This window comes from Bos javanicus, chromosome 27 (assembly GCF_032452875.1).
Source record: "Bos javanicus breed banteng chromosome 27, ARS-OSU_banteng_1.0, whole genome shotgun sequence".
Lineage (NCBI taxonomy): Eukaryota > Metazoa > Chordata > Mammalia > Artiodactyla > Bovidae > Bos > Bos javanicus.
In genome coordinates, this window is record NC_083894.1 from 7,915,143 (window position 1) to 7,940,858 (window position 25,716).

The window sequence follows — 25,716 nt, forward strand, 5'->3', positions numbered from 1 at the left end:
TTCCCATTTTAATCACTGTGCCTTTCCTTTGAAGGAAAGCCACTTTGCATTCATACAGTCATCAAATCTTGAGTCTGATCCCTGGAAGAGAAATGATAATTCATCTAATTTTTTTCATATGTCAGGATAGTTATTAAGCTTACAAACGAGTAAATATATTTTGTTTGTAGCTTTTCCTTTTGAATTTTAATGTGAATTTTATTTTGGTATTAGTAGGCTGAAATTTCCTTTGGCTAGAATTTCATAACAAAGATTGCTGATTGTGCATCAGAAACAATGTGAGCAACAAGACAATAGAATGGCACATTTAAAGTAGTAAAAACTAAAAAAGACTGTGGGTGAAAATTTCATACGGATGGGTGAAAGTGAAAGTCGTGTCTGACTCTTTGCGACACCATGGACTGTGTTCTCCAGGCCAAAATACTGGAGTGGGTAGCCTTTCCCTTCTCCAGGGGATATTCCCAACCCAGGGATTGAACCCTGGTCTCTCACATTGCAGGTAGATTCTTTACCAGCTGAGCTATCAGGGAAGCCCATTCTTCAAAATAAGGATGAAATGAAACTACTTTCAGGTAGGGAAAACAGAAGAGATAAAAGTAAAACAACAAAAACAGAAAAATTAAAGTTTCCCATGAAGTTCTTAATAACACATTTTCATCACTGTCCTTCTAGTCAAGACTATGGTTTTTCCAGTGGTCATGTATGGATGTGAGAGTTGGACTGAGAAGAAAGCTGAGTGCTGAAGAATTGATGCTTTTGAACTGTGGTGCTGGAGAAGACTCTTGAGAGTCCCTTGGACTGCAAGAAGATCCAACGAGTCCATCCTAAAGAAGATCAGTCCCGGGTGTTCATTGGAAGGATTGATGCTAAAGCTGAAACTCCAGTACTTTGGCCACCTCATGCGAAGAGTTGACTCATTGGAAAAGACCCTGATGCTGGGAGGGATTGGGGGCAGGAGGAGACAGGGACGACAGAGGATGAGATGGCTGGATGGCATCACTGACTCAATGGATCTGAGTCTGAGTGAACTCCGGGAGTTGGTGATGGACAGGGAGGCCTGGTGTGCTGCGATTCATGGAGTTGCAGAGTCGGACACGACTGAATGACTGAACTGAACTGAACTGAACTAAGAATATGATACTTTAACAGTTTTTAAAAGTCATTTTCCCTTACTTTGTGTTCTTATTAGAGATACTAATTTCTTCCAGAGTTATTGAATACTCAACATTAAAAAGTGCTACAAGGGTTATGAAGAGGAACAAATAAAAATTGTTCTTTCATGAAATTTATAGGCAGATAAGAATTTACTTAAAGTACCATGATACAATGTAGGAGTTAACAGGGACACTAAGACACCAGATAAAACACTGGGAATATAGAAATAAAAGGGAATACTTTAGAGTGGGAGAATGAAAGATAATTTTTGAAAAAGGCTCTGAACTGGCCGAATTTGTTCATTATCCCTTTTCTCTCGTACACAATTTCTCTTTTTCTGTGGCTTCCTTCAAGATTTTCTTTTTCCTTACTTTCAACAACATGACTATGTGCATAGGTGCATAGGTAGATGTGCGTAGGTAGAGTTCTCTGACATTTTTTTGTGGTTCAGTCACTAAGTCATGTCCGTCTACTTGTGACCCCCATGGATTACAGCATTCTAGGCTTCCCTTTCCTTCACTGTCTCCTGGAGTCTGCTCAAACTCATGTCCATTGAGTTGGTGACGTCATCCAATCATTTCGTTCTCTCTCACCTCTTTCTCTTTTTGTCCTCAATCTTTCCCAGCAGCAGGGTCTTTTTTATGAGTCACATCAGGTGGTCAAAGTATTGGAGTTTCAGGTTCAGCAGCAGTCCTTACTATTTGTAATTCACTGAGCCTTTTTTGTTTGTAAGTCAGTGTTTTTCTCAAATTTGAAAATTCTTGTGCATTATTTTTTCAAATATAATTTTCTTTCCCAGTCTCATTCTCTTCTCTTTTTAGGACTTCAGTTAGACATAAATTAGACTAGTGTGGATTTTTTCCCATACATACCTGAGGGTTTGTTTATTTTTCTTCAGCATTTTATCTTTCTGTTGCTGAAATAAAATTTACTGACTTTTTAAAGCCTATGAGTAAATTTTTAAATTTCTACTTTTGTTCTTTTCCATCCTAGCATTTCTTTTTTTTACAATTTCCGTTTTCTTTCTGCTGAAATTCTCTACCATTTCACTCATTAAGATTAAATTTGTCTTTTTAAGATAAATATATATTATTGCTTCAAGTTCTTTCTCTTCTATCTCAGATTTGCTGCGACTGCTGCTAAGTCGCTTCAGTCATGTCCGACTCTGTGTGACCCCATAGATGGCAGCCCACCAGGCTCCCCCGTCCCTTGGATTCTCCAGGCAAGAACACTGGAGTGGGTTGCCATTTCCTTCTCCAATGCATGAAAGTGAAAAAATAAAGTGAAGTTGCTCAGTCGTGTCCGACTCCTAGCGACCCCATGGACTGAAGCCCACCAGGCCCCTCCGTCCATGGGATTTTCCAGGCAAGAGTACTAGAGTGGGGTGCCATTGCCTTCTCCCATCTCAGATTTGGTTTCTGTCAATTACCTTTTTTCTTCACTATGGATTAAATTTTTTTGTTTCTTTGAATGTCTTTTGATTATTTAAATGAAATACTGGACTTTTGATTAATACATTGTAGAGACTAGATGTTTTTGATTTTTTTTTGAAATATATTCATTCTGGCTTCCCCCAAATATTGTTATAAACAAAAAAGGCAGAAAAAATGGTACAGATTATGTGATTCCATTCTATAATATTCTAGAATAGACAAAACTACAGAGGCAAATCCAGATAGTGGTGGCCTGGGACAGGAAATGAAGTGAATTGATTGCAAGGGGGCATGAGAGAAACTCTGTTGTTGGTGAAACTGTTTTGTATCTTGAATGGGGTAGTAATTATATGGTTACCTGTTAAAAGTCATCAACCCAAACACCTTATAACATGTGAACTTTCTTGTATTTAATTTATAACTCAGTAAAGTGTTTAAAATATAAAAAATATTTAAACATTGTTAAACACTAAAATGATGTGTTACAGATTTGTGTTGAATTTATAAAATGTGTTATATATTGAAATGCTTGAGATGCAAAAAATTTGAGAGGAGTTTTGTTTTACTCACTTTGGTATATCTCTAATCCTAGCATGTTGCTCACTGAAAGTTACTGCTCAGTACATTATTTAAAAATTCATGTTTATTTCCAGAAAGCCAGTTACCTTGAAATGTCGAATGACCTGGATATTTGAACATATCCTATTCATCTCTAAGTTAAAGACATCAATTCAGTTCAGTTCAGTTGCTCAGTCATGTCTGACTGCAGCATGCCAGGCCTCCCTGTCCATGACCAACTCTCAGAGCTTGCTCAACTCATGTCTATTGAGTCAGTGATGCCATCCAACCATCTCATACTCTGTCGTCCCCTTCTCCTCCCTCCTTCAATCTTTCACAGTATCAGGGTCTTTTCCAATGAGTTCTTTGCTTTTAGGTGTCCAAAACAAAGCTGATGTTTCAGCTTCAGCATCAGTCCTTCTGATAAATATTCAGGACTGATTTCCTTTAGGATGGACTGATTGGATCTCCTTGCAGTTGAAGGGACTCACAAGAGTCTTCTTCAACAGCACAGTTTAAAAGCATCAATTCTTCAGCACTCAGCTTTCTTTATGGTCCAACTCTCACATTCATACATGACTACTGGTAAAACCACAGCTTTGACTAGATGGACCTTTGTCAGCAAAGTAATGTCTCTGCTTTTAAGTATGCTGTCTAGGTTGGTCATAGTTTTTCTTTCAAGGAGCAAGCGTCTTTTAATTTCATGGCTGCAGTCACCATCTGCAGTGATTTTGGAGCTCAAGAAAATAAAGTCTCCCACTATTTCCATTGTTTCCCCATCCATTTGCCATGAAGTGATGGGACCAGATGCCATGATCTTAGTTTTCTGAATGTTGAGTTTTAAGCCAACTTTTTCACTCTCCTCTTTCACTTTCATCAAGAGGGTCTTTAGTTATTCTTCACTTTCTGCCATAAGGGTGGTGTCATCTGTGTATCTGAGGTTATTGATATTTCTCCTGATAATCTTGATTCCAGCTTGTGCTTCATTCCAGCCCAGCATTTCCCATGATGTGTTCTACATATAAGTTAAATAAACAGGGTGACAATATACAGCCTTGATATACTCCTTTCTCAATTTTGAACCAGTCTGTTTTTCCATGTCCAGTTCTAACTGTTGCTTCCTGACCTGCATACAGGTTTCTCAAGAGGCAGGTAAGGTCGTCTTGTATTCCCATCTCTCTAAGAATTTTCCACAGTTTGTTGTGATACACACAGTCAAAGGCTTTGACGTAGTCAAGAAAGCAGAAAAAGATTTCTTTCTGGAACCCTCTTGCTTTTTCCATGATCCAGCGGATGTTGGCAATTTGATCTCTGGTTCCTCTGCCTTTCCTAAATCCAGCTTGAACATCTGGAAGTTCATGGTTCATGTACTGTTGAAACCTGGCTTGGAGAATTTTGAGCAGTACTTTGCTGGCGTGTGAGATGAGTGCAATTGTGTGGTAGTTGGAACATTCTTTGGCATTGCCTTTCTTTGGGATTGGAATGAAAACTGATCTTTAAAGTTAAGGTCATAGTTTCCTAAAGGAGAGATCTTTATTTTAATAAATAATAAATCTTTGTTCTTATCAAGTGCTGTGCAGTAACTTACATCATTTGGTGTTTCCAACACCTCAATCTAACCTCTTTGATCCACATTCTCCTTTAATCCAAGTTCTATTAGGTATTTGGTTCAAAATTGTACCAAGTGAAATATGGATAAAAATAAATCTGTCAGAGAGGTATGGTAAACATTAGCAATGCAGGAGACACAGAAGCTGTAGGTTTGATCCCTCAGTCAGGAAGATCCCCTGGAGGAAGGCACGGCAACCCACTCTAGCATTCTTGCCTGGACAATCACATGGACAGAGGAGCCTGGCCACTACAGTCCATATAGTCAATCAAAGTTGGACATGCCTGAGTGACTGAGCATGCACCCTCCCATGATTGATTTCTGTGGAAGATTACATTTTATCATGTGTGAATGTCTCCCCCAACACACAGCTTTAGTGAGATATTATTGAGATATAACATTGTGTAAGTTTCAGATATATAATATGATGATAGGATGCACATATCTGTTACTACATTGTTACCACAGCATTAGTTAAAACGTTAATCCCCTTATATAATTACTTTTTTTTTTTGGTGGTAAGAATGTTTATGATCTCTTCTCAGCAACTTTCACGTATATAACACAGTGAATGTCTTTTAGAAAGTGGATATATTAATTTCAGCTCAGACAGTTGCTCTCTGAAAATGAGATCAGAGTGAAGAGCAGAAATTTAAGTTTATGTGGGAAAATTTGCTTCGAATTGGGCTGAAAAGATCCATTATAACACAGTGCACTTGGAAACTGTCAGACTTGTGAGTTGCCAAATGCTCCTTGGAATGAGGAGCTCCCGGCAATTTTGAATCTGAGCCATTTAGTGTCACATAAATAAGAAGGCCAACTTCCTTAAAAGATATACATTCTCTTCAACTCTGGATATCAAGATCACTGGTAATTTTAAGTGTGATTTTGTACTAAATGTCTATATCAGAACTCTTTTGTTTTTTCTTAGGAATGCATTCTTGGAGCTCAAGTCCCTGCATATAATTTATCTGGGATAAAAAATGGGATCCCTTTCAGTTTTGATTATAAAGCTCTTTGGGGCTATTTTCCTTCAGTCTAATTTGATTGATTTGCTGCTTTTCATACTTGCTGACAGATATTAATAGAATATTTTTTAAAATATCCTTTAAAATAAAGGATAAGGTAACTAACTTGTGGAAGATACTTAGTGATGGGGTATTTTTTATAATAAAATTTATTTAACACATTTGGAAAAAATACTTCTAAATATTGTGTTAATTATTGTAACTGTATCCTATGTAAATAATTCTCCATATAGGTCAAATTACTTACCAGGTAGTAAAATCCATCCTATATTCTAACAGATTAGGAATTGATATATAGCTCTGGACATATTAATAAAATAACAGAAGTGAAGCAATAAATCATGACCTGATTAAGGTCCTTCACTCATCAAATGAGAACTCAGAGCTCAGTAAGATAAATCACTGATTTCCCCATTCTGATTTACCGTCTCTCACTCTCCTCCCACTTTCCCTCCTCCTTCATTTTAAAAATAAGAATAATTGCCTACAACAAACAACTTTTCTGAAGATCAGTCTGAAGCCAGTGCTCTTATGAACGAACTCCACACTAAACCTTGTGAAATCTTACCAACAGGGACTATACTTTTAAGGTCTTTTGGAGAAACTAAAATGGTGTACCCACTGGAACCCAGTAGATTTTCAAGACAGATCACGTGGACTGGGAATGAGGCATTTGTGGGGTCCCAGGCCCCTGTGGACCAGTGTGCTGTGTATATTCATCCAGTCCTAACCTAGACACCTTTGCTTGACTGCAGATAACATTGACACCCTAGACATCAGAAAATTAAAGGCCACTGGGATTGCATAAATAAATAAATATTGTATAACCATGCATACATGTAGGAACTTAAGTAGTATATTTCATAAAAAGGCAAGTGAAAGGCTTATATAAATATAAGCTTGTATATAAAATTGGGTATAAAATATAGCGTTGTATATAAATAAAATGAAAATCTCAATTCAATAGCTGAAAATTTCAAAGTAATTAGACCAATGATTAAAAATATTATAGATATATCTATACCTATAAAATATGTGTTGTAGTATATAGATATATAAGATTTAGATATGTCTATAAATATTACATAGATAACTATATAAGAAAATTTAAATTATAAAATATTATAGATATTTATAAAACTATTAACTATTGGTCCTACTGCTCTACATTGCTTTTTAACTATTGAGTTGTGATTCCCAGTTTCTGAAATATGTATCATTTATACACTTCGTGTTCAAGGAAATATTTTCAAATCTTTCTCCTTCTTTCAAAAGTAGAACATTTTTCCAATGTGTTCACAGTCAAGAAGAATTAAAAATAGATGAGAAGTCTTTTATGCCAACTACTTATATAGGATACATATCCTAAATGTTAACATTTTCACCATGAGTTTCCTTTAATGACATCAAAAGGGTAATAACGAAAATATGACAAACATATTCATCATGAAATTACTAACTTTATATTTTTATGCTTCGAGTTGATTAGCGATGATAAATTTATGCCTTACTATGATTGTTCAGCAATCCTGGAGAAGGAAATGGCAACCCACTCCGGTGTTCTTGCCTGGAGAATCCCAGGGATGAGGGAGCCTACTGGGCTGCCGTCTATGGGGTCACACAGAGTCGGACACGACTAAAGTGACTTAGCAGCATGATTGTTCAGCATAGATTCTTGTGAATTCCTCTGCTGTTTATAGCATATTTTCCTGTTCTACTAATACGTGTGTGTGTGTGTGTGTGTGTGTGTGTATATATATATATATATATATATATATATATATATATATATGAGAAACATCTCCATTTCAGATGTATGTTTTTATTTGCAGTTATAGGGTGTCAGTGATAAAGAAACGATGGAGTCCACATTGTCCCTGCTATAGTAAGTCCAATTCTGAAACTAAGAAATGATAATAGTTTTATCCTTGACAGAATGTAATGTGCAAACAGTTACACTTTTCTACTCTGCTGATTTAAATTTCCCATGTTAAAATAGAAAGGCAGTGTATGTGTGCATTTTAAAATTCTATCAGGATTGTTATTGCTTCTAAACCAAATGTCCTTGTAGCGTCTGGTGCATGGAAACAGATACAGTATCTATGATAACCTTGCATCATCTGATTAGTGATTGTGCACAAAGGTAGAGATGTCCATAAACACCTTTTAAATTTTCCTCATCTTGGTTGCCAGAGACAAGGCAGTTTTCTTTTAGGAGGGATTCTTTAGAATGCTTTAAATCCCAACAAATTTTCGTCTACTAAATTGCAAGTTTTAAAGTAAAAAAATAGATGGGAGGTTTTGTTTATTTGTTTGTTTTGGTATCTTTGTGATTTTCAAGTAACATTGGAAGCAGATAAGAAGTCCTGGGCTTGAGATGAGAGCACACTAGATGGTGCTGTTATCCTGACAGCAGTGACGCACAGGAAGCAGTGCTGGTTAGAATAAAGCTAGAATAAAAGAAATAGTGTGCGGCTGCATACTGGATTTTGTCTTCCACCAGGATACACTAATATGAGATTATATAATTCACTTTCACAGCATTTGTATTTTACTCAGAAATGACTTGCTGAAGTTTTGTCTTAGCACAGCCTTGTTTTAATAAACAGGTGCCTGTGCGTGTATGTGAACATACATGTGTGTTCAAGACGGGACAAAGTTTCTGGTTTTACCTAATTTTATCTCCTGGGTCTTTCTTTCTTTTTTCTTTTGATTTATTTTTTTATTGAAGGATAATTGCTTTACAGAATTTTGTTGTTTTCTGTCAAACCTCAACATGAATCAGCCATAGGTATACATATATCCCCTCCCTTTTGAACCTCCCTCACATCTCCCCCCGCATCCCACCCCTGTAGGTTCATACAGAGCCCCTGTTTGAGTTTCCTGAGCCATACAGCAAATTCCCGTTGGCCATCTATGTTACATATGGTAATGTAAGTTTCCATGTTACTCTTTCCATACATCTCACCCTCTCCTCCTCTCTCCCACGTCCATAAGTCTATTCTCTATGTCTGTTTCTCCACTGCTGCCTTGTAAATAAGTTCTTCAGTACCATTCTTCTAGATTCCATACATATGCGTTAGAATATGATATTTATCTTTCTCTTTCTGACTCACTTCACTCTGTATAATAGGTTCTAGGTTCATCCACCTCATCAGAACTGACTCAAATGCATTCCTTTTTATGGCTTAGTAATATTCCATTGTGTATTTGTACCACAACTTCTTTATCCATTCATCTGTCAATGGACATTTAGGTTGCTTCCATGTTCTAGCTATTGTAAATGGTGCTGCAATGAACAATGGTATGCATGTGTCATTTTCAATTTGGTTTCCTCAGGGTATATACCTAGGAGTGGGACTGCTGGGTCATATGGTGGTTTTATTTCCTAGTTTTAAAAATATGGAATGCTTGACAAATTTGCATTTCATCCTTGTGCAGGAGTCATGCTAATCTTCTCTGTATCATTCCAATTTTGGAATATGTGCAGCCAAAGCAAGCACCTCCTGGGTATTTTTTAAAGACACACAAGGTTCCCATCAGATTTCCCTGGATGTGGCTTACATCCTTCCAGCTGCTTGTCCCTTATGTTTTTTTCCCTCCTATGGGGTGACTCCCATCACATTTCTAACAATGTCTTGCTTATTCTACAAGACCAAGTTCAAATGGTAAGCTTTCCAGGAAGCTGTTCCTGATTGCTTTTTATTCTTTCTTTACTTTGAATTTCTGTAACGCCTCCTCCTCTTATGCATATCATACTCTGCCTTGTGTTATTTGTATACTTGCTGCTGCTGTTGCTAAGTCGCTTCAGTCGTGTCCGACACTGTGCATCCCATAGACGGCAGCCCACCAGGCTCCCCCGACCCTGGGATTCTCCAGGCAAGAACACTGGAGTGAGTTGCCATTTCCTTCTCCAATGCATGAAAGTGAAAAGTGAAAGTGAAATCGCTGGGTCGTGTCTGACTCTTAGCGACCCCATGGACTGCAGCCTACCAGGCTCCTCCATCCATGGGATTCTCCAGGCAAGAATACTGGAGTGGGGTGCCATGGCCCTGTCCAATTTGTATACTTACTATCCTGTAAACTCCTGGAGAACATGGACAATTTTAATGCAATTTTGTCTCCTTCCTGTTCCTATATCAACTTTTCCATAAAGTAATATATCTTGAATGTAACTGGTACTCACAAATGTGCATGCAAGGAAGGATGAAAAGAATTATGAAACGGATTTTTTTTTTTTTTTGGACCATTTGAGAACAACGATTAATTGCTTGGGAAAGAAATGATCCACAATATTAATAGTAGCTTTCTTTGTGTATAACCTAGGTGATATTTACATATTTTCTCATTTTAAAACATTCTATTGGGGTTTTTTTGTTTTTTTGGCTGACACACAGAATCACTGACTCAAACAACTAAAACAGTGGGTTTGAAGCCACTCTCTGAGGAATCTAGGATTCCCAGTTTAGATTTTTTGCTTCAACCTAAAAAGCAAAATGCATTTGACTTTGAATCTTTTCGTGACTATCTGATCAAGATGGGAATTAAGCTATCAGAAATTATCTGAAAATGACAATATTGAGCCTGTCATATAGTAGGATCCAGATGAAAATCTTTGCTGCTCACCAAAAATGACTTATTATACACGTTGAGAAATCCCTTCATTGATTTTCTTCTGACATAGACAATAGGGTGTGAACTTTTTTCAGCTATAAACTGGCAGTAATTTACGTACCTCACAGAGGTTTTAAGATGATTAAATGGCATGGCATACCCACAGCAGCCTGCTTAGAGCTGGTTTATATTCATTTTCTTCTTTCCATCAGACAGTCTCTTTTTAGATAATTACACCAAAGCCCAGGCCTCCTGACTTCAAGTTCAGGGCCGCTTCTACCTTATGGATGCTGTTCTGGTTTGCCTTTACATATGTTGACTGAAAAAAGATGCACAACTTGAGATTTGTGAGTTAAGTTTCATTTGGGGCAAAATGAGGACTGCAGCCCGGGAGGCAGCATCTCAAAGAGCTCTGAAAGACTGCTCCAAAGAGGCAGTGGGAGAAGGTCAATATACAAGATTTTGGTGGAGGAGTTCAGTACCACAAAGCACTCATTTTACAGAAAGGTTTTTGTTGGTCATGAGGATCTGATGTCACCATGAAGGGATTTAGTGCTTCTCTAGGTATGAGGAGATGCAAGGATTGAGATCATAAAATCTGTTCCTAAAAACATCCAACTGTCTGAAGACCTGTCCCACCAGATTCCCTGGAGCACAGAGTGCCTCACTCCACCCTAAGCTCCCTCAGGGGGTGTTGAAGGGCAGCAGCTATAGCAGCAGGGGTTCAATCTCCATATAAAGTGAAGTTGCTTAGTCCTGTCCGGCTCTTTGTGACCCCATGGACTGTAGCCTACATGCTCCTCCATCCATGGGATTCTCCAGGCAAGAGTACTAGAGTGGGTTGCCATTTCCTTCTCCAAGGGATCTTCCTGACCCAGGGATCAAACCTGGGTCTCCCGCAGCAGAGGCAGACGCTTTACCGTCTGAGCCACCAGGGAAATCCATATCTCCATAGAGGCAGATGGCAGACGCCTTTGTTGTTCACTCATTGGCAATGCCCTTGGTAAGTGCCAATTTGTAGTTGACACATATTTTAATTTCTTTTTAGTTATAATAATTTTCCTTTTGCATCTATAAAGAATATAGCATGTCAGGGAAGTATAAGTTAAGCTGTAGCTTCTGCTCAATATTAGAATTTCCATAATTATAAGCAGTCGATATTTTAGACATTTGTTCATTTCCTTTCCAATATTTCTAAACTTTGAAATAAAGTCAAAGCCTGGGTGACTAGAGCATTTGATCTTTCACTCATAATTTGCTTTCTTTTTTGAGATTGTGAATGAAATGACCCCTTTGGCTATATTGGGTTTCCATGGTGGCTCAGATGGTTAAAAAAAAAAAAAAAATCTGCCTGTAATGTGGGAGACCTGGGTTTGATCCCTGGGTTGGGAAGATCCCCTGGAATATTGGCATGGCATGGAGTGGGCATGGCAACCCGCTCCAGTATTCTTCACTGAAGAATCCCCATGGGCAGAGGAGCCTGACAGGCTACAGTACATGGTGTCGCAAAGAGTCAAGGACATGACTGAGTGACGATACCTTGGCTGTATTTGTGTTTCTGGCTTAATCAGTAAGGGCATTCAGAGTCTTAGTTGTCAATAAGTGGCCCCTTGACCTCCCTGATGTGTCTTCCAATTATCAGAGCCAGAATTGCAGAATCTCTCCCCACCCCTCCAACCCGATGTCTTCAAGGGCTTCGCAGATTAAGAAACATCTAGACTTCTGAGTTGGCACTGCATCTGCCTGATAAGACCTTGTGTCTTCATTTTAGTAACAGCAATCTTGTGTTCTCCCCATGAGAAGTCTAAAGTCCGGTTTTTACTGGCTGTGTTTCCTATAACCAGCTCACAGTTTCCTCTCTGTGAGAGCTCCTAATCTCATGGTGATTTTTTATATTAGCTTTTTTTTTTTTTTTTTAATGTGAAGCTTCTGGAGATTAGGATCCATCTGGGCAGGTAGTTCTAAGTTACTGACCCAAAGAACTATAGAAAAATATTTAAAGAGATGTCTCTACACCCTAGAAAGAGAACCAAATGGACATCAAATAATTCTGATAGAAGAATCCCTCTCCATTTACCTCTTCACCAGGAACTGTGCTAACACTTTGTCATTGTGATTAAGAGAATGACCTTTTCCAGGCCTGCTGCCTCTTCCATTCTGATTCTGGTTTGTGCCCCACAAGTGATGTAGAGAACTCCTAGCATCCAGCACTCTTAAAACTACTTTCAGATTCTACATTTCTGTTGATGCAATTGCTTAGTTTGCCTCAAATATTAAATGTTTATTACTCACTTTTTATCAATGTTTAAAGTGCCCTGGAGAATGCTGGTTGCCAAGTTGGGATGTTAGCATGGGAATGGCTAGTTTCCAAGGTCTCTGCCTCCATGAGCTCTGTTTTCAGCTCTCTTTGAACTGCCTGCTTCCCTGCAGCAAAGAGGAAGGTTATCGTCCACATTTTCTCATGAGAAGAGTTCCCTCTCAGCTTGAAGTACAATTTGTAAATAATAAATGCAACCATATTAAGATTCTTTTCATTTTACAGAATTTAACATCCCTCCTGGTAGCAATGGTTCAGGGAAATACTAGTTTGTATTTTTATACTTTTTTCTTTTTCTGAAATTCTTGCTCATTATGGTGAGGGTTAGCATTATACCCTAAGCTAAACTTTGTTATCACATGAATTACAAGAACAATGTTTGGCTTTGGGACCTGATTAATTCAGCACACTCTGTTGATGCTTCCAAGTTTTAAATGTACAGGGGTTTTGTTGTTGTTTTAGTTTGTTTTCTTCTGTATATTCACAAGCAGCTCCCAACCTCCCATTCACAGGAAGACATCTAGAAGGAACAGCACTGTGTATTCTTCAGTCTCTATATAATTCATTGTATAGCATGTTTACATTCTTCTGGGGAAAAAAGCCTAAGATTCTATACGCTATGACTCTCATCAAAATTCCTTGAGAAATTTTCATAGTCTGTTATATATTCTATGTCTAAGAAGACAACAAAAATTTTAAAACTAACTTATTAGTTAGCGAAAGCAGTCACAAGACTGGTTTGTCACAAGAGAAATCATATCCAAATTCATCATCAAAGTCTGTTAAAATCTTTTTTTTAATAAATTAGGAAGTAGAAAGACACATCATGGATTTCAAATGCCTTATTGAGTGCTTGGTCATGGTCGGTGATTTCCCAGACAACTGGTGGTCTATTAATAGTGAACATATTTAAGTCATTAAATGACTGCATAGCTTTGATTGACAGAAATCTTAATTAAACATTTCTGGGAGTGGTTTTATTTGGTTTGGCAGAAATGATTGTCCACTAATATTGCATTGCAAGAAAGAATCACGCGAGCATCACTGAAGCCATCTTTGAAATGTGCTTCCTGGTTTGGCAGGACACCTGCAGAAGATGATGACCAGTAGGCTATTCTGAAACATTGCTGTGTGTTAAGAAATGGGATGGTTGCAAGGAGGGTATGGAGAAGAAATGCCTCAAGTTTCTCTGAAATACAACCTCAACAATACTGAGTGAGGGTGAATTCCTAAGAAAGAACAGTAGCTTGTACCAGTCAACCTGAATCTAAGATAAATGTGCAGTGTTAGATAGTTGAAAAATATTCTGAGAGCAGTTTACAGCCCAAGGAAGGCATTACTTTATATGTAATGGAAGACACCATGTATCTTTCCTACAGGAACTATACATACCTATAATTAAATAGGATTTATTGCTGTATATTAAGGATATTAATAATTGATCTGGTGAGTTTAATGAAAGCATATTTTATGAAACTAACCAATTTTTTGAAGTAAATGTCATTTGAATCTGTTACTTTTCACTTATATCCGAAACTCTAAACACTTTTTTTTCATGTGTAAAGCTTCCATCTCCTATGGAGATACTTGGCTGTAAACACCTTATTTACCTTTCTCTAGAAAGCCCGTTAATTCTAAAACCTGTCTTCTTAATTTTAATTCTTAATTCTCTACAAGAAAATTTTAGATACCAAGGGACCATTTCATGCAAAGATGGGCTCAATAAAGGACAAAAAACAGTATGAACCTAACAGAAGCAGAAGATATTAAGAAGAGGTGGCAAGAATACACAGAGGAACTGTGTGATATTGTGCAGGAATTGGAGATCAAGACAATCCCCAAGAAAAAGAAATGCAAAAAGGTTGCCTCAGGAGGCCTTACAAATAGCAGAGTTCCAAAGAATAGCAAGGAGGGATAAGAAAGCCTTCCTCAGTGATCAATGCAAAGAAATAGAGGAAAACAATGGAATGAGAAAGACTAGAGATCTCTTCAAGAAAATTAGAGATACTAAGGGAATGTTTCATGCAAAGATGGGCTCAATAAAGCACAGAAATGGTATGGACCTAACAGATGCAGAAGATATTAAGAAGAGGTGGCAAGAATACACAGAACTATACAAAAAAAGATCTTAAAAAGATCTTAATGACCTAGATTGCTGGGAGAAATATCAATAACCTCAGTTATGCAGATGACACCACCCTTATGGCAGAAAGTGAAGAGGAACTAAAGAGCCTCTTGATAAAAGTGAAAGAGGAGAGTGAAAAAGTTGCCTTAAAGCTCAACATTCAGAAAACTAAGATCATGGCATCCGGTCCCATCACTTCATGGGAAATAGATGGGGAAACAGTGGAAACAGTGTCAGACTTTATTTTTGGGGGGCTCCAAAATCACTGCAGATGGTGATTGCAGCCATGAAATTAAAAGATGCTTACTCCTTGGAAGGAAAGTTATGACCAACCTAGATAGCATATTAAAAAGCAGAGACATTAGTTGGCCAACAAAGGTCCATCTAGTCAAGGCTATGGTTTTTCCAGGGGTCATGTATGGATGTGAGAGTTGGACTGTGAAGAAAGCTGAGTGCCAAAGAATTGATGCTTTTGAACTGTGGTGCTGGAGAAGACTCTTGAGAGTCCCTTGGACTGCAAGGAGATCCAACCAGTCCATCCTAAAGGAGATCAGTCCTGGGTGTTCATTGGAAGGACTGGTACTGCGGCTGAAACTCCAGTACTTTGGCCACCTCATGCGAAGAGTTGACTCATTGGAAAAGACCCTGATGCTGGGAGGGATTGGGGGCAGGAGGAGACAGGGACGACAGAGGATGAGATGGCTGGATGGCTTCACTGACTCGATGGACGTGAGTTTGACTGAACTCCGGGAGTTGGTGACGGGCAGGGAAGCCTGGCATGCTGCGATTCATGGGGTTGCAGAGTTGGACACGACTGAGCAACTGAACTGAACTGAACTGAATAACCCAGAGGATGTGATGGTTGGGTGGCATCACCAACTTGATGGACATGAGTTTGAGTAAGCTCTGGGAGTTGGTGATGGACAGGGAAGCCTGGTGTGCTACAGTTCATGTGGTCGCAAAAAGTCAGACACAACTGAGCGACTGAACTAACTGAATGACCCAGATAACTACGATGGTGTGGTCACTTACCTAGAGCCATACATCCTGGAATACGAAGTCAAGCGGGCCTTAGGAAGCATCACTAGGGACAAAGCTAGTGGAGGTGATGGAATTCCAGTTGAGCTATTTCAGATCCTAAAGATGATGCTGTTAAAGGGCTGCATTCAATATGCCAGCAAATTTGGAAAACTCAGCAGTGGCCGCAGGACTGGAAAATGTCAGTTTTCATTCCAATCCCAAAGCAAGGCAATGCTCAAACTACCACACAATTTCACTCATCTGACATGTAAAGTAATGCTCAAAATTCTCCAAGTGAGGCTTTGATAATACATAAATGGAGAATCTCAATGAACCTAAATCACGATGTTCAAGCGTGATTTAGAAAAGGCAGAGGAACCAGAGATGAAATTGCTGACATCTGTTGGATTATAGAAAAAGCAAGAGAGTTCTAGAAAAACATCTACTTCTGCTTTATTGACTATACTAAAGCCTTTGACTGGATGGATCACAACAAACTGGAAAAATTTTTCAGAGATGGGAATACCAGAACACCTTATATGCCTTCTGACAAACCTGTATGCAGGTCAAGAAGCAACAGTTAGAACCAGACTTGGAACAATGGACTGGTTCCAAGTTGGGGAAAGAGTATGTCAAGGCTGTATATTGTCACCCTGCTTATTTAATTTATATGCAGAGTACATAACGTGAAATGCTGTATGAAGCATAAGCCAGAATCAAGATTATTGGGAGAAACATCAATAACCTCAGATACGCAGATGACACCACACTTATGGCAGAAAGTGAAGAGGAACTAAAAAGCCCCTTGATGAAAATGAAAGAGGAGAGTGAAAAAGTTGGCTTAAAAGTCAACATTCAGAAAACTAAGATTATGGAATCCAGTACCATCACTTCATGGCAAATAGATGGGGAAACAATGGAAACAGTGACAGACTTTATTTTCTTAGGCTCCAAAATCACTGCAGATGGTGATTGCAGCCATGAAATTAAAAGACACTTGCTCCTTGGAAGAAAAACTGTGACCAACCTAGACAGCATATTAAAAAGCAGAGACATTACTTTGCTGACAAAGTTTTGTCTAGTCAAAGCTATATGGTTTTTCCAGTAGTCATGTATGGATGTGAGAGTTAGACCTTAAAGAAAGCTGAGTGCCAAAGAATTTATGCTTTTGAGCTGTGGTGTTGCAGAAGACTCTTGAGAGTCTCTTGGACTGCAAGGACATCAAACCAGTCAATCCTACAGGAAATCAGTCCTGAATATTCATTGGAAGGACTGATGTAGAAGCTGAAACTCCAATACTTTGGCCACCTGATATGAAGAACTGACTCATTGGAAAAGACCCTGATGCTGGGAAAGATTGAAGGCAGGAGAAGAGGATGACAGAGGATGAGATGGTTAGATGGCATCACCGACCTGAGAGACATGAGTTTGAGCAAACTCTGGGAGCTGGTGAAGGACCGGAAAGCTGGGGGTGCTGCAGTCCATGGGGTTGCAAAGAGTCAGACATAACTGAGCGATTGAACAATGACAACAGAAATCCTGTTAATTCTGACAACTGACCTCGTAATTCTATTAGATTTGTGTTCCTAACAATTTGACAATAATGAAAAAACATCGTAGTGAACACCAGGATAAAATTCTAAGTGGTACAAAACCCTATACATTGTATGATGCTATGAATCTGCTGTGATGAAATGAGGGAAATAGCACCTTTAATTTGCACAGAAGACATTTTCATGTACACAAAGGATTTTGGGAAAATAGGCGCTTGATGTTAAGATATTGACAAATGAATTCACCAGACATTGGCTTTTGAAGCTGGGACATATTAGTTTAGGGCTGTACAGCCTTGGTATATCCCAGAGTAAGTCAATGTGGTAGCCTCAGATGTGGACTCAGACCAAACTGTATCTCACTCTCTCAATTTACTGTCTCTCTCCCCACTGCCCTCTCCCACACTCTTGCTATCTTTTGCTTAACTCTGAACCTTAGCATTATTGCAATAATATAGTTTGCTTGTACCAATAACTTTCTTGTCAAGAGACATCTGTTCTGTTATGAACAGTCTCTTAGTAAAGCATCAATCATGTCTTACTTGTAAAGCAAAACACATTTTTGGGGTCCCTAGATAGCAAAATACTGCTGAAAAAACAAACTGTGCAGAAATATTAACTGTGGCACATTAATATATGCATTCTGAGCTCTTTTTGTTTGTCTACCATTGGTGCCATGTGATTCTGACAGTATGAGCTGCTGACCTCTTGTCTCTGGAACCACAGAGGACTCATCAATGTCCTCCCTAGAAGCTTGTAATGGGCTGATTGCCATGGAGATTCACACAATAATAGGATGCTATATTTTAGGTGCTTTGGTCCAAAATGCTACAAGCACAACTGATAAAATGTTGCAATTGTTCTGAGTGACTTTCGAAGCTTGAACCCATAGTGTCAAGCTACCTGTGAACTTCGAGTCAGTCATCTGGGTTGCTTTGCTTCATGGACATAAGACATATGCATGGTGGACCTGAGCTTCTGATTAACATTCTGATGGCTTTGTATTTTGCTGTTGGGCTCACTGCTTGCATTTATAAAATGAGATTCTCTGCTTTGGGGCCAGATTATTACTTTCTAAGTGCCCATCAACTTCACGTGTAACAGCTTATATTGGATGTGTTGTTCTTTGCGTACATCAAGGCTTGAAGTGAGGTATAAGAGAGAAATTATTATAGTTTGGGTAAATATTTCTGTACCAGAAGCCAACCTTGGATGTTGTTAGGGCTAAAAGTAATGTGTCAATCAGTGTTCAGTTAGGGAAAAAAAATCATGTTATGTATTTCAAGTGGGAGGGACTAGGTACAAAGGACTTAGGACTGGTGGAGCAAAGGGAGGCAGAGAAGGAGCCAAGGGAGTAAAAAGGAAGGAGTGATGTGCAAAGATCAGGATCCTGCCAGTGCTCTTAGCTCAGCCGCCAGAACTTGCACCTGCAGCTTCCTGGAGCTTCCAGAGCCGCAGGCACCACTCGGGGGCTGTGGGGACAGCCCATCCCCACCGCCCCGACAGCAAAAATCCCCAGCTGCCAGCAGCATCCACTGCAGTGGGAACCAGAGCAGGAAACTTCTCTGTCCCTCCTGCTTTCTGATCTCTTGACCATGCTTTCCAATGACAGAACTCAACAGGGAGCTGAATGAGCAGGGAAGGGAGTGTGGGGAGCATAGTCTGCAGAACCCCGGAAGCCAACACAGACATTGGGGGGCGGGGTGGAACTAGAGACAAGGGGTGAATGAACAGCACCAGGGCCCAACAGAGTCAGTGGTATTCTGCTTGGTTAATGTTTTATACTCATAAAATCAGACGATCACCAACATCAAAGACAAGACGCAAAGACTGGTTATAAAGGGAGGGACAGACAGGGGAGAGTTGTTACAGAAGCACAGGGAGTGATCAGTGGAATTTGTAAAGGTGGGAAGGACACTTTCCTGTATAGCCTGTCAGCCTGCCTTTCAAGTAAACTAAGGCTGCAGAGCTTTTAAAAACTATTACTTTTAGTTTCTCAAGCAATATATAAATGTATTCTCCTTCTAAGACATTAGATTTTTATTGAAGTATAGTTGACATACAATGTCATGTTAGTTTCAGGTGCATAGCACAGTGACTTGACAATCGAATACATTATGAAATGTGCATGAGGCAAGCTCAGTCACTATCTGTCACCCATACTAAGTTATTCCAGTGTTACTGGTTCCATTCCTTATGCTGAGACCTATTCATTTTATAACTGCCCATATTTATCTTATAGTTGAAAGTTTGTATCTCTGTTGCTGTTCAGTCGCTCAGTCGTGTCTGGTTCTAACTGTTGCTTCTTGACCTGCATACAGGTTTCTTAGGAGGTAGGTAAGGTGGTCTGGTATTCCCATCTCTTTAAGAATTTTCCATACTGTGTAGTGATCCACACAGGGGCTTCAGTGTTGTCAGTGAAGGAAGCAGAATTGTATCTCTTAATCCCCTTCATCTATTTTGTGCAACCCCTTCAACTCGCTCCCTTCTGTGACCAGCACTTTGTTCTCTTTATCTGAGTCTGTTTTGTTTTGTTTGTTTTGCTTTCATTTTTCACAAATAAGTGAGACCATCCATGTTGTCATAAATGGCAAGATTTCATTTATTTTATGACTAATATTCTATTATATATATATTGTGTGTATATGCACACACATATTATATAAATACAAACAAACACATCTTCATTATACACTTAACCGTCCACTGATGGACATTTAGGTTGCTTCTATAGCTTGGCTATTGTAAACAATTCTGTAATGAACATAGAGTTGTATATACATTTTTGAATTAGTGCCTTTATTTTCTTCAGTAGATACCCAGAAGTGAAATTGCTGGATCCTATTGTAATTATATTTTTAACCTTTTGGGGAAATTCCATACTGTTCTCCACAGTTTACAGTTCCATTCAGTTTAGTCGCTCAGTTGTATCCGACTCTTTGCGACCCTATGGACTGCAGCACACCAGGCTTCCCTGTCTATCACCAGCTCCCAGAGCTTGCTCAAACTCATGTCCATTGAGTCGGTGATGCCATCCAACCATCCCATCCTCTGTTGTCCCCCTCTCCTCCTGCCTTCAATCTTTCCCAGCATCAGGGTCTTTTCCAATGAGTCCATTCTTTGCATCAGGTGGCCAAAGTATTGGAGCTTCACCTTCTGCATCAGTCTTTCCAATGAATATTCAGGGCTAAATTCCTTTAGGATGGACTGGTTGGATCTCCTTGCAGTCCAAGGGACTCTCAAGAGTCTTCTCCAACACCACAGTTTAAAAGCACCAATTCTTTGGCGCTCAGCTTTCTTCACAGTCCAACTCTCACATCCATACATGACCATTGGAAAAACCATAGCCTTGACTAGATGGACCTTTGTCAGCCGAGTAATGTCTCTGCTTTTTAACATGCTGTCTAGGTTGGTCATTGCTTTTCTTCCAAGGAGCAAGCATCTTTTAATTTCATGGCTACAGTCACCATCTGCAGTGATTCTGGAGCCCAAGAAAACAAAGTCTGTCACTGTTTCCAAGGTTACATTCTCTACCAATTTACATTCCCACCAACAGTGCGTGAGGATTCTTTTTCCCCACATCCTCACCAACACTTGTTATCTGTTGTCTTTTTGATGACAGCTATTCTGGCAGGTTTGAGGTCACCTCTCACTGTGGTTCTGATTCACACTTCCCTGAAGACTAGTAATCTTTCCACATGAAGACATTAACACTTATAGGTGCAGGCTTATCCTCCTTTGTTTACCAAGCCAACCCTAGTAATTTCCCAAGAAATTAGTCAGTTTGATGTGTATCCAGAGCCTGAAATAGCCTTCAGTAGAAAAATGACCAAGTAAAACATAGCATCATTATTTTATGGACAATTTTTGCTGCTTTTTAAGAGGACAAAGTAGATGTGTGAAGTTTTCATGAATAGCAAGTGAAAAATTGAATTTGTAGAATACACCGTATGGTCCACTTATGGGTTTCTTAAAGGCACAAAAAAATGACATCTTATTCCATTTATTAACATTTAGGTGATTTCCATCTCGTGACTATTGTAAATAATGCTGCTATGAACTTCAGGTATGCATCTTTTCAAATCGGTATAGAGAACAAAGCAGTGTTTGGTTATTGGTTGGGAGAAGGAAGGGAGGAGAGGCAATACATGGGTAGGGGATTAAGAAATACAAATTATGAGGTTTAAAATAAGCTACAAGAGAGCCTTTCCTGGAGGTCCAGTGGTTACAGCTCCTACTCCAAATGCAGGGGGCCCGGGTTCAACCCCTGGTCAAGAACTAAGATCTTACACGCTCCCTGGCCCAAACCCACCACCACAACAAAATAAATCCCTTGAAAGCACACACAAAATATGTAATTGCCCATGAAAATAAATGCAAATAATTTACTGGTATATATATGTTAAAAAAAATCTATAAGGATATATTATACAACATGGAGAATACTGTAAATATTTTAAAATAATTATAAATAGGGTATAACTTCTTAAAATTGTTAATCACTATATTGTACACCTGTAATTTGTATAATAATACATCATCTATACTTTAATTTGAAAAACTGTCAAAAAACCAAGGTGACTCCCATTCAGTTGTTCCATACACACAGGTTGCATGGGGTGATTCCCCTTTTCTATTATCCACATTCATTTTCCCTCTGGTAAGTGTGAAGGCAGAGAGGGGGTGGATGCTAGGATTGGTGAATGGATATTGTGGTAGAATGGGAGAGAATTAAACACTCTGCCAAATATGCCAAATGCTTCATAAATCTCGGGTGGTATGAACTCATGCTCAGTCTTTGTTTTTCTCCCTGAGACTTCTGTCTCATAATCCCAGAAGTCTGCCCAATGGCCTCAGTCATTTATTTTCACATCCAGCCTTTTCAGCTCCTATTTTAATTTATAGCCTGAAAATAGTTGTTTGTCTCAGAAGTGGTATGGGGCAGAGCTAGAAGTTACCAAGTAGTAGCTGAAATGTGCTATGGGTCACCCTGAATTTCTTGTAATCCCATCACTATCTTCTCAACAAATGGCCCAATTTTAGGAAAGTCGTCACTTCAATGGGAACGGTCAAATGCTACTCCAAGTCTGCACACTGAGTCTCCACTGGTCCACAGGGCCCTGTGTGAGAAGCATGCTGGCTTCTACTGTAGATCTGTTTACACCAAGCCAGCTTGATGTTTTTATCTGTTTACGAAGCAGTGCAAAGTGTTGACATAGCAGCGACCTGGTTCTTCGGGTCTTGGAGAACTGTTTGCACTAGAATGTTTTCTAATCTTCCGTGAAGCTCTGTCGTTTGCATTTAGTGAGGCCTCGGTTCCAGCTGATGGGAACTGTTTGGAGAATGGCTCCACTTCAATACCAATCTTGTTTTCTCTTGTCTTTGAGAGAGTGGTTTCAGATGAGCTCCCCATGTATCAGACTGCTTGTCTTTTCTGTTAGATTTGATTTAAATGAAACACTTTGGATTTCTGAAAATGTGTATTTTGAGCCATGAAGAGTTTGGAATTTTGCCTGCATGGTGCAGCAGCAGAAAATAGATGAATAGAACCTCTGATCTGTCGTGATTTGCTCAGAATCACAGTTTCCACTGAAGTGTATGCACCTCCTCTTTGGTTTGTGTAAATTATTCCTCGATATATCCCTAGAAACACAACTAAGTTTCAGTGCATTTTAATGAGGCATCATCTCACAGGCTTGGGGAACTGTTCACTTTGGGGCTCGGTTGTGAATCTTGCTAAGAAAAAAGTGCAAACGGCCTGCCTCACCTTGCTGGGCAGGCGGGTATAATGAATAATGCCTGTGACAGTGTTTTATAAGCAACATGAAACTGAATACGTATCAGGTTTATATCAACATAGGTTTTATTTGATTCCAACCCTGAACTCCACCACTTGACTTAAATTCATTAGCAGAAAGTAGAATGTAGGAAAAGCACTGAAACGGAAATCACAGGCTCCATGTTGTCAACTTGTCTAAGCACCTGACTAATATTTGATAAGTGCCTTATCTTCTCTGGGCCTTGAAATCCTCCCTAAAATGAAGTGGCTGAGTTCAATGATCCCTGAATTCCTTTCAGCTCTATACTCTACGTAGCTACTGGACAGACTCCTGGTGAAATGGAAAAGCTTGAAGTCATACTATTATCTATTTATGAAATAGGATCCTTCAGCTTTTTATTCATTTTATTGTCTTGATGATCTTTTATATGCCTTTAAAATGACTTTAAGGCATATCCCCTTGCCTGCTGATAGCAAAATAATCATATGATATTGGTTCTATGATATATTATGAAAAATCAGATTCATTTAAAGTGCAGGACTGTTTCCACTTTAGTTAAACAACTTTAGGTAAAGAGATTCTAGGAATGAATATACATCCCTCCAGCCATTCTCCAAGGCCCATCCCCCACATGGGCCAGTGGAGCAGGGAGGATTGATGATGGGAAGGAGGTGAAGTATTGATGGTTTTCAAACCACACTTCTGACCAATGTCCTGAAGCTTGTTTCACAGAACACTAGTTTTGTGAGATTTTATAGATTAGGCATGAAAGAGGTTCCATGATTAAATGAGTTTGTGAAACATTACACTCAACAAATGTAAACAAGGTTTCCTTACTATATAACTTTCTCAGAACTTTGAAGATGCTCATGGACATTCTGCGTGTCCATTGGAGATATAAGACATTTATGTTGCACAAGCGTGATTGACTGTGAGACCCTTTTATTTGAGAAAGTCTCATAGAACTAGATTCCTTGGAATCTAGTTGAAGAAATATGGTTCTTGTTTGTAAGGAACCCAAATTAACTGAGGCAAGTGAATATCCACTGAGACTCTAAAGAAAGGGATACTTTAGGGCTATGGTAATTCACTAGTGTGTGTGACCGAGAGAACAGAATTGCATCAAATTGATGAATACTAAGGATTATAGTTTTATATTTACCTAAAACCCACCTCACCAGTTAAATTAGTTTGCCTTGCACGGAGCTCAGTACACCACCAAGGGTGTCTAGACATTTCATAAATGCTCTGGATGCCAAAGTTTAAAAACTGTTAGACTGTTTATTAGGTTAGTAGTAAAATTTTTATGGTTGCCTTATTTTTTACCTCTTTTCTTCCTTCAGCAAACATTCATTGAGCACTTTGTCCTGAGTATTTTTCTAAGCTCTCGTGCTATGTCATTGATTTCCCGTGGCATGAATCTTTCCTCAACAAGTGATATTTTGTAGGAGAAGGAAGAGTATATTTTAAAATTGGGATCGAGGTGACAGATGTAACTTTTTTAAAGCAAGTCCAAAGCAGAAAGGCAATGAGGAGGGGAGAGAGCAATTAATTCTCAAAGAAATGCAAAAGAATGTTCTCTAGAGAGATGCCTGCTTTAGTCTTGAAATCAGAACAGAAGTTTGCTCAATGGAACATGCCAGTCGGTTCTAGTACCAAGATTAAAAATGTCAAAGGCAAGGAGATGGAAACAATTCGATGAGATTGGGAAAGTGTAAGGCAGTTGGTGTTATTGGAACATGAAGGGGAACAAGCCAAGTAGAAGCTATAAAGCTTCAGAGCTTGGCAAAGATCTGAGTACAAAGATTTCTGTGCTTTGAAAATTTCTCAGAGTCAGAATCAGGAGATGAAAAACTAAGAGGGGCTTTTAGAGAGGGGAGATTATGATGAAGCAAAGCTGACCTCTGAAGCAGTGTAGAGAGGCTTGTTGTTCAGTTGCTCAGTTGTGTCAGATTCTTTGCAACCCCATGGACTGCAGCACGCCAGGCTTCCCTATCCTTCACCATTGCTCAAACTCATGTCCATTGAGTCAGTGATGCTAGAGAGGCTATAGGTGGGGAAATCAATTTGTAGGTGTTGCAATTATCCATGACAATTGACTCATTGGAAAAGACCCTGATGCTGGGAAAGACTGAAGGCAGGAGGAGAAGGGAATGACAGAGGATGAAATGGTTGGATGGCATTACCAACTCAATGGACATGAGTTTGAGCAAACTCTGGGAGTTGGTGGTGGACAGGGAAGCCTGGCATGCAGCAGTCCATGGGGTCGCAAAGAGTCAGACACGACTGAGCAACTAACCTGAACTGAACTGAACTGAACAGTTATCCAATTGAGAGGTGATGGATACATAAATCAAGGCATGAGCAGTGATCCACTTGAATGGGACATCTTTGAAGTTGCTCAGTCATGTCAGACTCTTTGCGATCCCACGGACTGTAGCCTACCAGGTTCCTCCATCCATGGGATTCTCCAGGCAAGAATACTGGAGAATATTCAGTATGCCATTTCCTTCTCCAGGGGATA

The 25,716-nt window shown here is 39.2% G+C and overlaps 1 non-coding gene across 1 annotated transcript; it reads right to left on the bottom strand.

Annotated features, from left to right (window-relative positions):
* Window positions 1-9,179: 9,179 nt before the first annotated feature.
* LOC133240166 (U6 spliceosomal RNA) lies at window positions 9,180-9,286 on the bottom strand. Its single transcript, XR_009734146.1, has one exon. It is a non-coding gene; the product is annotated as a U6 spliceosomal RNA (small nuclear RNA).
* Window positions 9,287-25,716: the final 16,430 nt, after the last annotated feature.